The sequence below is a fragment of the Acipenser ruthenus genome, chromosome 11 (assembly GCF_902713425.1).
Source record: "Acipenser ruthenus chromosome 11, fAciRut3.2 maternal haplotype, whole genome shotgun sequence".
In the NCBI taxonomy this organism is placed as follows: Eukaryota; Metazoa; Chordata; class Actinopteri; order Acipenseriformes; family Acipenseridae; genus Acipenser; species Acipenser ruthenus.
Window position 1 is genome coordinate 40,865,711 of NC_081199.1, and position 12,799 is coordinate 40,878,509.

Sequence of the window (12,799 nt, forward strand, 5' to 3'; positions counted from 1 at the left end):
AGGTATTTCTAAATATTTCTGATCTTTGATGCAGCTGGTGTCTTTTTCTTTACAGTGAGTTCAATCATTTACTTGAAGCAAAATAAACTGACTGCTAGATTCCTGAATGCAGTGTAACAGATAGTGTGCAATAAGGAAAAACATTTGCTGTGGCTGGTTTATTCTGAAGTGATAGAAAATATGTATATTTGCACTATTCTTTCAGAAACTGGAATTTTCATGGGCATCAGCATATTACATACACTGCAATGGGTGCATTTCACAGAAATCTTGAAATCTGTGATCACAAAGAAAATACAATCTTAGAGATAACAATCCCTGTCTGTGTTATTCAACTTTTTTATTGTTTTCCCATCTTCCTGTTTCACTTGTAATACATTCCAGCGTTATTCAGTTTTATGTGAAAACGTAATGTATCTCAGAGCTCTTCCGGAGCAGCTGCCACAGTGTTTACATGGGGACTATGGTTACATCAATGCTCTTTTCCAGTTGCCAAAGCCTTGTCTCATCAATGCATATCCCTTGTGCTCCATCCACTGGTTAAAAATGGTAACAATGGCTCTTTGGTATGCTGTTTAGGAGCCACATCTCTTATCAATCTGCATTGAAATAAAACATGTTTCAATAAATATTGCTTTGCCCTTTTTTATAATATAAGCTGCTGCTAATGCTTTGTAATCAATCAATTCAAATTCTCCTAGAACATCATAAGCCTATATTGGTGAATGATGATGCAGGATGCATAATGACATGTCTAAACGGTCTTCACATGTACTGCAAAAGTAAGACTGGGAAGCGAGATCAATAGTCTATGCAAATAATTGTGTGTGGTAGCTGTCTTTTCAAGTCAGGGTACTTCGATTTTCAATCAGTCAATTCCCTGTTTGAAACAAAAACAAGATAACAGAATCCCAGAAAGAATACTTTAGATCACAGGCCATGAATAGCAATGTCATTACATTGTAATATTTTGGTAACTGAGTTATAACTAAATGTTTATTTTTCTTACAAGGTCATTACTATGTAATGCCATAGACATGGTTTGTTAATTGCTGTAAATGCAGGGTAATAACACAGTGGTTATTACCATGCAATTACAGATAATTGCAAAAGTATCCCTCCAAACTACAGTTGTACCACTTCAGAAAATGTGATTTGAGTAAAAACTGTATTATAAATCAGCTTATGTACATGTTAAACTTTCCTTCTCTTTTATTACATTAAATAGTTAATACTTAATACAGTTTTAAAACCACCTCAAACCCAGGGCTGTCAGTGTCAGAGATTTATTAAAGGGTTATCAAAATTAGATGTGTTTCTAAGTGTTCAATACAATGTGGAGCACTTTTTTCACAGTGAAATGGATGCTCAAATAAGCACACAGCACTGTTTGTGATTCAGTGCTGTGTAAGTACTCAAGGGCCAGTGACAAAACTTCAAATCGCGGGAGTCTAATTAATCACATTCCTCTCGCAACCTTCTACCCCAAACACCTTCCTGTTCCTGTCCAGCCCTACTTACTTTCCCCCACAGAGATTTGCAGATGAATATCATTCTGTGATATCTGTAGCAACATGAGCAGTAACTCTGGCAACAGACAGACAGCACCTGTCTCTCACTCTTTTGCTCTTTCTTTAATCCAAAGCCAGTAATCAGTCAGTCAGTAATTATTCAGGCAAACCTGACCTTTTGTAGGAATTTGTACTAATTCTGTGAAAACTGTTTTGAATCTTCATTAATTAACTAACTGGGGAAGTTTTCCTACGGTGTAAATGTCAGCTGAAATCATAAAACAGCAGGCCTTTTGGATTGCGTTTTCTCAGCTGTAGCAGGGTTCTGACAGAGCAAATAATTAATGCACTGCCAGCAGCGATATCTATTAATGGCTGCGTTGCACGCATGTGATCTGAACTGGGCTTCTTTAAACTCCCCAGTCTATTCATTTATTATTATTATTATTATTATTATTATTATTATTATTATTATTATTATTATTATTGTAGTATACAAGATAACCCCCAGAGCATGTCTGCATTTCCAAAGATGATGAAGTCTAGATGAAAATGTCCCTGTTATAATAAGATGAGCATCACAGGCGTGCTGAACCCTGCACCTGGGGTTCAATGCTATATAACACTTGATGGAAATACTGTATAGAGGAAGCCAGATTCAGAGCATGAAAATTACATTTATAAATTGGGTAGACAAGTCTATGCATACATTCAGTAACAGAACAGAGTAACACTTCACATTAAATGTCATTGTATAGATTTATTTCATCTCCCTTATTATTTTATGATGTTTGCATTCATTCGCAGTGGTTCTGGCTTCTGTTGCTGCTGCTTTGAATGAATGGAGAGAGATCAATGGTTCCTTATAATGAACTGCACGTGGCAGGGTATTGCTTTGGTTGCATTGGGTACTACACTGCGCTAATTGGTTGGAAATGTCACATCATATCAATATGCTAAAGCTACCTGTACCTGACCTTTAATGTATCCTTACACAGCCAAACTGACAACAAAAAAAAACAAAGAGCCACTTTAGTCCCAAGATATTGCATGTGCTTGCTGTGCTTTAATGATAATAAATTGCCTTACAAATTGTGCAATAAGTGAAGCTCTATTTAACTAGCAAGTGCTGCAACTTGCATTTTTAAAATTACAGCAAAAAAAGGCCAGTGGGAATGACCTTTAAATAAAAAAAATAAAAAAAAAAGCTTGCCCATGTGATTGCATTAAACCGTGAGAAATTAGATAAGAGCTCTGTTAGCTTCACAAAGCCTTCCAATGTACGCCTAACTATGCACTTATTGCACAGGCCAGTCTGACTAATATTGAACCTATTGTCTCTATGTCTGTTAAAGACTGTAAATAACTGTGTTGTTTGCTGGGTTTCATTGTGGTAATATCAATTTTACACAGATTGACTCTACTGTCTGTTTAAATAGTTTGCTGCATGTGTTCCTTCACACAACACACAATCCCTTAAAAGCAGGAGAAAAGATACCTATTATACACTAAACAGGGTTTTGCATTCATGATGCATTCATTTTGCAGTCTGAGTTCTTGCCACCATACATGAATGCATCATTTTATGGGCCGCAGTGTGGAGTAGTGGTTAGGGCTCTGGACTCTTGACCAGAGAGTTGTAGGTTCAATCCCAGGTGGGGGACATTGCTGCTGTACCCTTGAGCACGGTACTTTACCTAGATTGCTCCAGTAAAAACCCCACTGTATAAATGGGTAATTGTCTGTAAAAATAATGTGATATCTTGTAACAATTGTAAGTTGCCCTGGATAAGGACGTCTGCTAAAAAATAAATAATAATCATTTTAGAATGATGCATTCATGTATTCTTTTTGCATGCTTTTTTTAGTAAGCCAAGCCAATATATTAATTATTTTATATTAGAAATGCATTCATTTGCAACAATGCTATAGATAGAATACTTTTATTGTATTTACATATTTCATCCTCACCTTCCTTTTGAATGTTAAAATAGTCCGTTAGGTATTTCTAGTATTTATTGTAAACTGTTTTCATGTTACTAGTTGGCAGACAGTATGCACACTATGCCATCTGTAAACACATAAACTGATATACAGATATATAACTGATAGACAGAAAACGGAATTGCATTTATAGTTTTAGAGATGGTTAGGTGCTCACACAGAACAAAGCACTGAAGGATGTAACTTTAATCTTAAGATATGAGTAACATTTTACATTGTGTCTCTAATTACTGTGTATTTAGATAGCAGTTACTTAGTAAATACATGTGTACTTACATACAATTGCAATGTTATTATGCATAGTAACAATGTGTAAATCTATCTGCATGATATAACCCTAACCCTAACACTAACTCTAACCCTAACACTAAACCTAACACTAACTCTAAACCTAGCCCTAACCCTACTAAGCCTAACTGTTTTCTGATACAATTGTGTACTTACATATATTGAACAAAATATGTACACCTTATGTACATTGTAGCTATGCATAATAACATTGTAATTATATGTAAGTACACATGTATTTACTAAGTAACTATTGTGTAAATGCTCAGTAATTAGAGACGCTTAATGTAATGTAAGATATCTTTGACAAACTTTCTCTGGAACATTTTCTCCTGTTATATCTCAGATGAATATCTGCTCATTCATCCAACCTTTCTAGTCCTTGTTAATTTAAAGATGTAATTTCCCAGTCTTTCAAGTGATTTTGAATGCTGCATTAATCTTAATAACATTTGAACCACACCCTCAAATCTCAAATACAACTGCCAGCTCCACTAGGGTTGTTTTCAGACTTCTTTCCTTTTCAACATTGTTAGGTTTTACTTTCCGCATCAAATATGCACACATCTCCCTCCAGTATTTTGACATGAAGAAACATTCTTTGATATTTATTTTTAAGATAACAAAAGCTGCAAGGGATTCTGCTGCACTGAAAGGCTAATGCTAGTTGTCTGAAGTGAATTGTACTTTACCTCTGAAATGGGTTCAAGGTCATTTCAGACATGTTAGCTATCCATGTAATATAGTACATTCTGTTCTTTGTTTTAATTGTTGTCTGTATTAACTTTAAAAATAAACATATTTGACTAATAGAAACTTACTAGTAATGCACAATACAGTGATATAAGACCACACAAGTGACCCGCATATGATTGTATGTTGTCTGAATTGCACATACTCTTTTTATTTATATATATGCTCTGAGCACACTCTTGGGCAAACCTCAAAGAAATTAAGCTGTTTCTATCAAAGAGCCAGACATCTCTGCCGCATATACCTTTCACTCAAAAAAGGTGCTCGCACCTTGTACAAGGGAAGACAGGTTTTAGGGTCACCCCATGACAATGTGCACTCCATTCACTGATAGGTTCTTCATTCAAGTTAACAAATTATCTAAATTAACCAATTTTGTTGTTTTATTTTTCTTTTATTGATTCAAAACGTAATTTTAATAATTGAGATCAATTAATCACTGTCCCTAAACCAAGTCAAGGTTATGTGAAAAAATGGCCATTGTGTATATTTGCAAGTCTACTGTACTCCTGCATAAAATATGATAAACTCGTGCCAGAACATGACACACTGTACAGTACCTTAAATTACATAAATAATAAGGGGAAAGCTACACCAAATCAAAGAACAACAGCCAAAGTACTGCTAAAAGCTGCATTAATCAAAAATACATTTTCAAGCTTGCGCCTCATACTACAATACTGCAGTTAGACTTGGGCCCAAACTGGCGGCAACCACACAACACAAAAAAAGCACCTTAACCACAATTTAAAAGAGCCTGGCTCCTCTGCATGTGGGGCTGTAGAGCTGTTAACCTTCCCTCACCATCGGGGGTGTGGCAGAATGTCCCGCCCCTATGTATTATTATTTGTATTTTATCACGGATAAAAGCGCAGCGGCTTTTGTTATTGTTTTTATATTTATAATTTAAAAACCCCAAGAGGATGCATGACTGATCAACTACTGATTATTTACCTAGCTGACAGTCATGCATCCTTACCAAATGCGTGCAGACTGTGGCCGAGGGGTAATAAGATAATTAACAGCCAGTTAACCCCTCGGCCAGAGTATAAGAACCTGCAGCTGTCCGTGCTGCGGGGTTGGTTGTTGAGTATAGAGAGGAGAGTACGGGAGAGCGGAGAGAAAGAGCGAGGAAAAAGAACAATTGCTATATTTAAAAATATACTTCTTTCTGTTTGTTTGGCCATTGCGCCTTTTTGTTTTGTGTTTTGTTATTGTTTAAATCTTTCATTTTGTTTTGTTTATTAATAAATCCACGCTGAGTGCAGTAGCATTCAGCTTCACCTGCCCATCCATTGTTTTGGTTTCTGTACTTCCTGGTCCGTGACGTCACCACACCTCACCACAGCAAGCCATCCTGCCACAGGGGGTCAGAACCAGTGACGGCGGTGCATCACGCAGCACTGCCTGTTACACTGTAAAGCAGGCAAGAAATCTCAAGAAAACACTGCAATTCAGATGACCCCCCCCCCCCCCCCCGATTCCTTTCCTGCAGCCAGCACTGCATTAGCATTCACATCAGGCTGAGTTTAGAGACTTTTTTTTTTCCATAGCCCATTCCTTAAGCTTGTCTTCTGCCACAGACCCGAGAGAGCCATGCAATTAATAAAGGATGTCACTAGGCAGATAAAAGTCTTTTCTGTGCAGGAGATGAAATCGTGCCTCCCCTCGTCCCCCCCCCCCCCCCGTCCCCGTCCCCGTCCCCGTCCCCCCTCCCATGGTAACCCAGATACAGAATCATTTCACTGGAGAATCCATATACTTCTGGTGTCACCCTAATTTTATATATAATGTTTGCCTCCCGCTTATATATTTAAGCTTGTTTACCCACTTAACCATGCAGTTAAAAAATTAACGTCTCGTCCCATTGTATTCAACTCCAACTTGACCCATCATTGAAAAAATGATTTATTTATTCCAAGTGCCCATTACCAAATGATCTCACCGTGTAACAATTTTTTTTTTTTTTTTTTTTGGTTCCTGGGTAGTAAGTGTTATTTCCTAATTGCTTATGCCTCAAAAGTATAGAACATGTCTATTATTCCCCACAAACTTTGCTTTTGTGACCAGGACAGTCATATTTTGAAATTTACCTATTTTCCAGAACATTCCAGATAGATTCAGTGCTGAGTAAACTTGGAGTAACTTCTAGAACTTTCTAGAACTTTCCAGTAATATAAATAGTAGTATAAATACAGGGGCCTTAAGCCCACCAGTTCAGTTTAGTTCCAGCTGCCTAAGTGGATACATATCTGCATTTTTCTGAGATGGCATCAAGAGGCTGCAAGCATCCGGCAGACGCATTTTGCTGTCTGCGGCCAATTTATCAAGACAAGAGCGGAGGCCTGTGAGGCATCTGAGGCCTGTGAGGCCTACAAGGCATATTTCGGCATGCCTGTCAGGGATCAAGACAAACCCTGGGCACCTCATTTCACCTGCGAGCACTGCAAAAAAACTCTGGAAGGTAAGATGGACAATTGTTGCTCGGAATTTTATGTTATAAAATTTGTTAAAATTTTTAAAAATGTTTTACAATTTTCAATGTTATTGAAAAAATATATCATATATGAAAAATGTTGCGAGAATCTCTTACACATTAGTCATGGGTGAAATAAATGTATTTTTGTAGGATGGTACAGAGGGGAAAAGAGAGCCATGAAGTTCGCTATCCCAAGAATTTGGCGGGAACCCACTGACCACTCAAGCAACTGCTACTTCTGCATGGTGGACCCTTCCAAACGTTGGACTGGCAAGAATGCACCTGCTATCACGTATCCGGACCTTCCTTCATCCATCGCCCCGATGCCACACTGCCATGAGCTTCCCGTACCCACTCCTCCGGAGAGAGAACAGTCGTCTTTAGAAGAGAGCAGCAAGTCAGAGAGCGAGGAAGACGTTGTAGATCCAGATGACAATTTCAGAGGTGGAACTGAGGAGAGAAACCCATACTACCCCAACCAAAAAGACCTCAACGACTTGATTAGAGATCTTGGTCTCACCAAGTCCAATGCCAAGCTTTTGACGTCTAGGCTCAAGCAGTGGAACTTGTTGGATGAAAGTGTGTAAGTCGCAGATTAGAGGAAGCGTCACCAACCTTTTTCCAGCTTCTTCACCCGTCAAGATGGGCTCTGCTTCTGCCACAATGTGACCAGTCTGTTCGAGGCAATCGGAATCGCCTGTAACCAGAATGAGTGGCGCCTCTTCATTGACAGCTCATCCAGGAGCCTCAAAGCCGTGCTGCTCCATAATGGTAACAAGTACCTGTCTCTTCCCCTGGCTCACTCGGTGCACCTCAAAGAGGATTACAACAGCATCAAGACCTTGCTGGACTCCTTGAAGTATGATGAGTACGGCTGGGAGGTCATAGGAGACTTAAAAATGGTGGCATTCCTGATGGGTCTCCAAGGCGGTTTTACCAAGTTTCCCTGCTATCTTTGCCTTTGGGACAGCAGGGACACCAAGGCGCACTACCACAGGCGGGACTGGCCACAGCGGGCCGAGTTCTCTGTGGGGAGGAACAACATCAAGTGGGAGCCACTGGTGGACCCCCGGAAGGTGCTGATGCCACCACTGCACATCAAATTGGGACTTATGAAACAATTTGTCAGAGCTCTAGATAAGGAGTCGGCAGCCTTCAAGTACCTTCAAGACTTCTTCCCTAAGCTGTCTGAGGCACAGGTCAAAGCCGGTGTCTTCGTCGGACCACAGATAAAGAAGATCCTGGAGTGCAATGAATTCCCCAAGAAGCTCACTAGTAAGGAGAAAGCGGCTTGGAACAGCTTTGTCGCAGTGGTTCGGGGCTTCCTGGGCAATCACAAGGCCGAAAACTATGTGGAGCTGGTTGAGACTCTGGTGAAGAACTACGGCACAATGGGCTGTAGGATGTCCCTCAAAGTCCATATCCTTGATGCTCATCTTGATAAATTCAAGGAAAACATGGGAGTGTACTCGGAGGAGCAAGGCGAGCGCTTCCACCAGGATATACTGGACTTTGAACGCCGCTACCAAGGACAGTATAACGAGAACATGATGGGAGACTACATTTGGGGGTTGATTCGTGAAAGTGATTTACAGTATAATCGTAAATCTCGAAAAACTACTCACTTCTAAATCTTTTGTAGTCATTTTTGTATTACTTTAGTACAAATACATGTTAATTTGGATTCATATGTTGTTTTTTTCTGACTTTATGTGAACGAAAAGACACAAATTCACCCGTTTTCTCATTGGAAATAGGTAAATTTCAAAATATCACTGTCCTGGTCACAAAAGCAAAGTTTGTGGGGAATAATAGCCATTTTCTATACTTTTGAGGCATAAGCAATTAGGAAATAACACTTACTACCCAGGAACAAAAATTGTGTTACATCACTGGCGAAGCAGTGACACAATCTTTTTGAACATGGTACAGCAAGTTTTTAGTTTGTATGGATTTCTATATGTGAGAGCCCTTAACCATATACTATAATGGCATTTGGTAGAATGACAACACAAGTGGTTATGTTTTTATATTCTCACATAGCAGTGGTATCACAATGGTATCAATCAATATGCCCTGGTAGTCTTTGTAATATCATGGCATCATATCAAGCTATTGTGTTACCATTGCTGGCAATACTGTGGTTTGCTGACAGATGTTGTACACTTTTCTGTAAAGGAATAGTCACAGCAGTGTAGCTGCACTACAAGTACATGTCTTTTACAGACTCACCCTGCACTGTATGTGCTGTGATCTGATACAAGCTCTATTCCTGGGGGCCACTTGAGAAACAAACACAATAATGGACCGAACATTTGCATTTATTTATTTTGCATATTGCAGATTTTGAGGAGACAACACAAAATATACTGTAGTTCATGTTTTACTCATTGGTAGTTTGTGGTAAGTGTGTAGTCTCTGTAATAATGTTGTGTACTCAGATATTTGTCAGCAGGGAGCTGGAGAGAGAAATAGGCATTCTGTTATTTATAGGCTTTTAATAATTACATATGCAGCAGTTAGCTGGGAAACAAACTACTTCATCGATTGTCAATGATTTCGTCTGTCAAACACAGATCTGAGACTCCATGGTGCATAGGCAGGGGTCTGGGGTTCACAAACAGCATACTGGAGTTTTTACACTGGTTCAGCAGGGTATGTCAGATCACTTTTTAATTGTGGGATGACAGAATGTACAACCACAGGCTGAATTGCAATATCTTTCTGCTTATTATGTGGAAGTTAGAAACGCATTAGCCCTTACCACCTACAAACATAGCAGCTGCTGTACTGCAAATCTGAAAACCGGGGAAAAAAAAATATTATTTTATAAAGACATTCTACAATCGGCAAAACGTTGGTAATACTGTATCAGGAGATTTCAATTACTCAAAGAACTATTGTGTAGACAAACATCTGAATTTGAAAATATGAATGTGAAAAGGTAAAACACTAAAGTTTTCAAGTTCTAAACAACAAAGTTAAGCAAGAAATTAAAGAAAAAAATAAATACATTTAATATATAACAATTTGATTTCAAAAGCTGAGATGTTTAACACAATAGATAAATATTCACATTTTCTAAGCCATAATCATATCGAGGTAAATTAGAGCACAGTTGGATTGAAAAGATACAAGGGTGTCAATACCTTTGGCCACCACTCTATGTATAAAAGCTGTACGCTGTTTAAAACCCAGACAACAACACATTGTGTTCCTTAGAATATATTCCAATCGTTTTTCTTTCCATAAGGGTAAGCAGACATCCAGATTAGCGGGATGGCAACACGCATCTGGAGTACTACCCTGAGCCATTGTGGAGCATTGCTGGAGGCAGCTCTGAAAAAAACGGCCTCTGGCTATTGAACCTGATACACCGTTCCCTACGTGAGTCTATCCCTGCTGTTGCTACAATATGTGTGTCCTTTGCTTGCAACACCTAAGAGCAATGAAACACTATACCATAGGAAACTGTAAAGCACAGTTTCACAAAGTTAGAGTCACTGATCCTAGTCATTCTAGACCCAATATACTTCTAAAACATTACTGTGGTAAATGTGTAATTTTGCAGTTTCCCATACTATCACTATATACATTTACCATACGTTACCTGTCATGGTTTTTATAGTGCTTTACTATGCTTGTGCTGTACCATGTTTTCTCTATGCTTTACTACACTTATATGTTTCTACTGCAGTATATCAACCTTAATCTCATGTGGCATCCTCTGAAAGGGAAAGAAATCTGCAAACCTGGAAGGCAAAGAGACTTCCATGACAAAGGTTAGAAAAACAGAACTGCAAAAAAGAAAGCATCATCTGTAAAACTCACTGTGTGAGTGTAATCAGACAGAACCACGCACATTTCTGACCGATTTCTCCTTTTCTTTGAAAGTTGTCTTAAACCTTTCTAAGGGTTTGTTTTAGATATGCACGGGTGGCTTCACAAGCACACATCAATAGCCTGCCCAGTTTCCCAGGACATCAGCGCAGCTCAGAGATAAATGTTCAGTGTCATCAGTATCTATTAGAGCTCCAATCTTATTCGCTGTTGCCTCATACTGATGGATTGTTTCATAAAATAACTATTAAAGACCCCACGACACTATGATGGCAATTAACCCTGACGTAAGTTATTGACCTCAGATTCATATACACACACACACACACACAATTCTGTCTTTCACAGAGCCATCAGTATGAACAAAGAACAAAGGCTTCTGAACACACTAATGGTGTTTAAATATTTGATCTCTTTTCAAAGTGGAGCCTGTGCAGCGCCTATGCCAGTAAAACAATATGAAATAAATATTACAGGTGCCAGCAGCACCATAAACAAGCAGGTCTGATCCTTATTGTAAAACGCATACGTGCCATTTTTACAGCCACAGGGTATCGCAGCCACAATAGAAATAACATTTCATTTGCTCTGCTGCTGTTTGGGTCACTTTACATGGAGCGAAACAACCCGAGTCACTGTTTTCTGCCCAATAGCAGGTCACTGTGAGCTCATGGCACATGGCACTATGATGACGCATCCATTTCGGGGTGTTCCTGCGTCTTCTGTATGTGAAAGCGCTCTCAGGGCGTTTAAAGACTTTATACCCTCTGAATGTGTAAAATGTTTAATGGTATCTGTTTATTATCCTGTTATATGTGTTGTATTGTCATTACAGAAATTCCACCTCGGGGAAATAGGCTGGTGACAATTTAAATATGCTAAATATTAATTTAGAAACAGTAATAAATGATGATCAAGAACACATATAATGTGTTAATAATAATATGATATAGACTGTGTGGTCCAGTGGTTAAAGAAAAGGGCTTGTAACCAGGAGGTACCTGGTTCAAATCCCACCACAGCCACTGACTCATTGTGTGACTCTGAGCAAGTCATTTAACCTCCTTGTGCTCCGTCTTTCGGGTGAGACGTAGTTGTAAGTGACTCTATAGCTGATGCAGAGTTCACACACCCTAGTCTCTGTAAGTCGCCTTGGATAAAGGCGTCTGCTAAATAAACAAATAATAGACTGTGTATAATGCAAATCCAGGTGGTATAAACAGTTCCCTGTTGTAACTAATTCAATTAGAAAATATTAAATTTACCACGCAGACCTAAAATATAAAAGGCTAAGTTAATGTACAAGTCCAGCCGACTTGCCATCATCGCTATAGTAATAAGTGCTAACCGTCTAACAGTAAGCAAGGACTACAGATGTGAACACAGACACCGTTTAACATAAAGGTGATATTTAATTGAGTGAGAAATGTGGGTGTCAGTGTTCATTTATTGTTAAATGCCATTAAATGGTTTATATAAATTCTGGTTAGACAGGCTGACCAAATGATTAGATAGATAAAGGGATTAAACAAGGTTCTGATCTTTTGTTGGTTTCTTTGGGTGGTATTGTGCAGAACTGTGTATCATACTAAAAAGCTTGTTTCCTTCTTGGAACATTAAGTTTGTACTTTAATTAGCAATGACAGGAAATCAATCACTTAAAGCTTTTTATAGCTGTAATCAGTTTGAACGTTTTTCTAGGCACTGCTGTGTTCACATTTTAAAAGCCACCGAAGTGTGTCGGTCAGACCAGAAACAGAAGCTGTTCTACTGTAACTGAGAAATCTGGAATTTTGAGAGGGGAGTATGAAAAAACAACCATCAACCCTAGCCAGCTCATGACAGCAAATGGGGAGGAAACTTCAAGAGATTAAAACAAACAAAAAAAAATGATTTCATGAATATTAGGAAGTAAGACATAAAA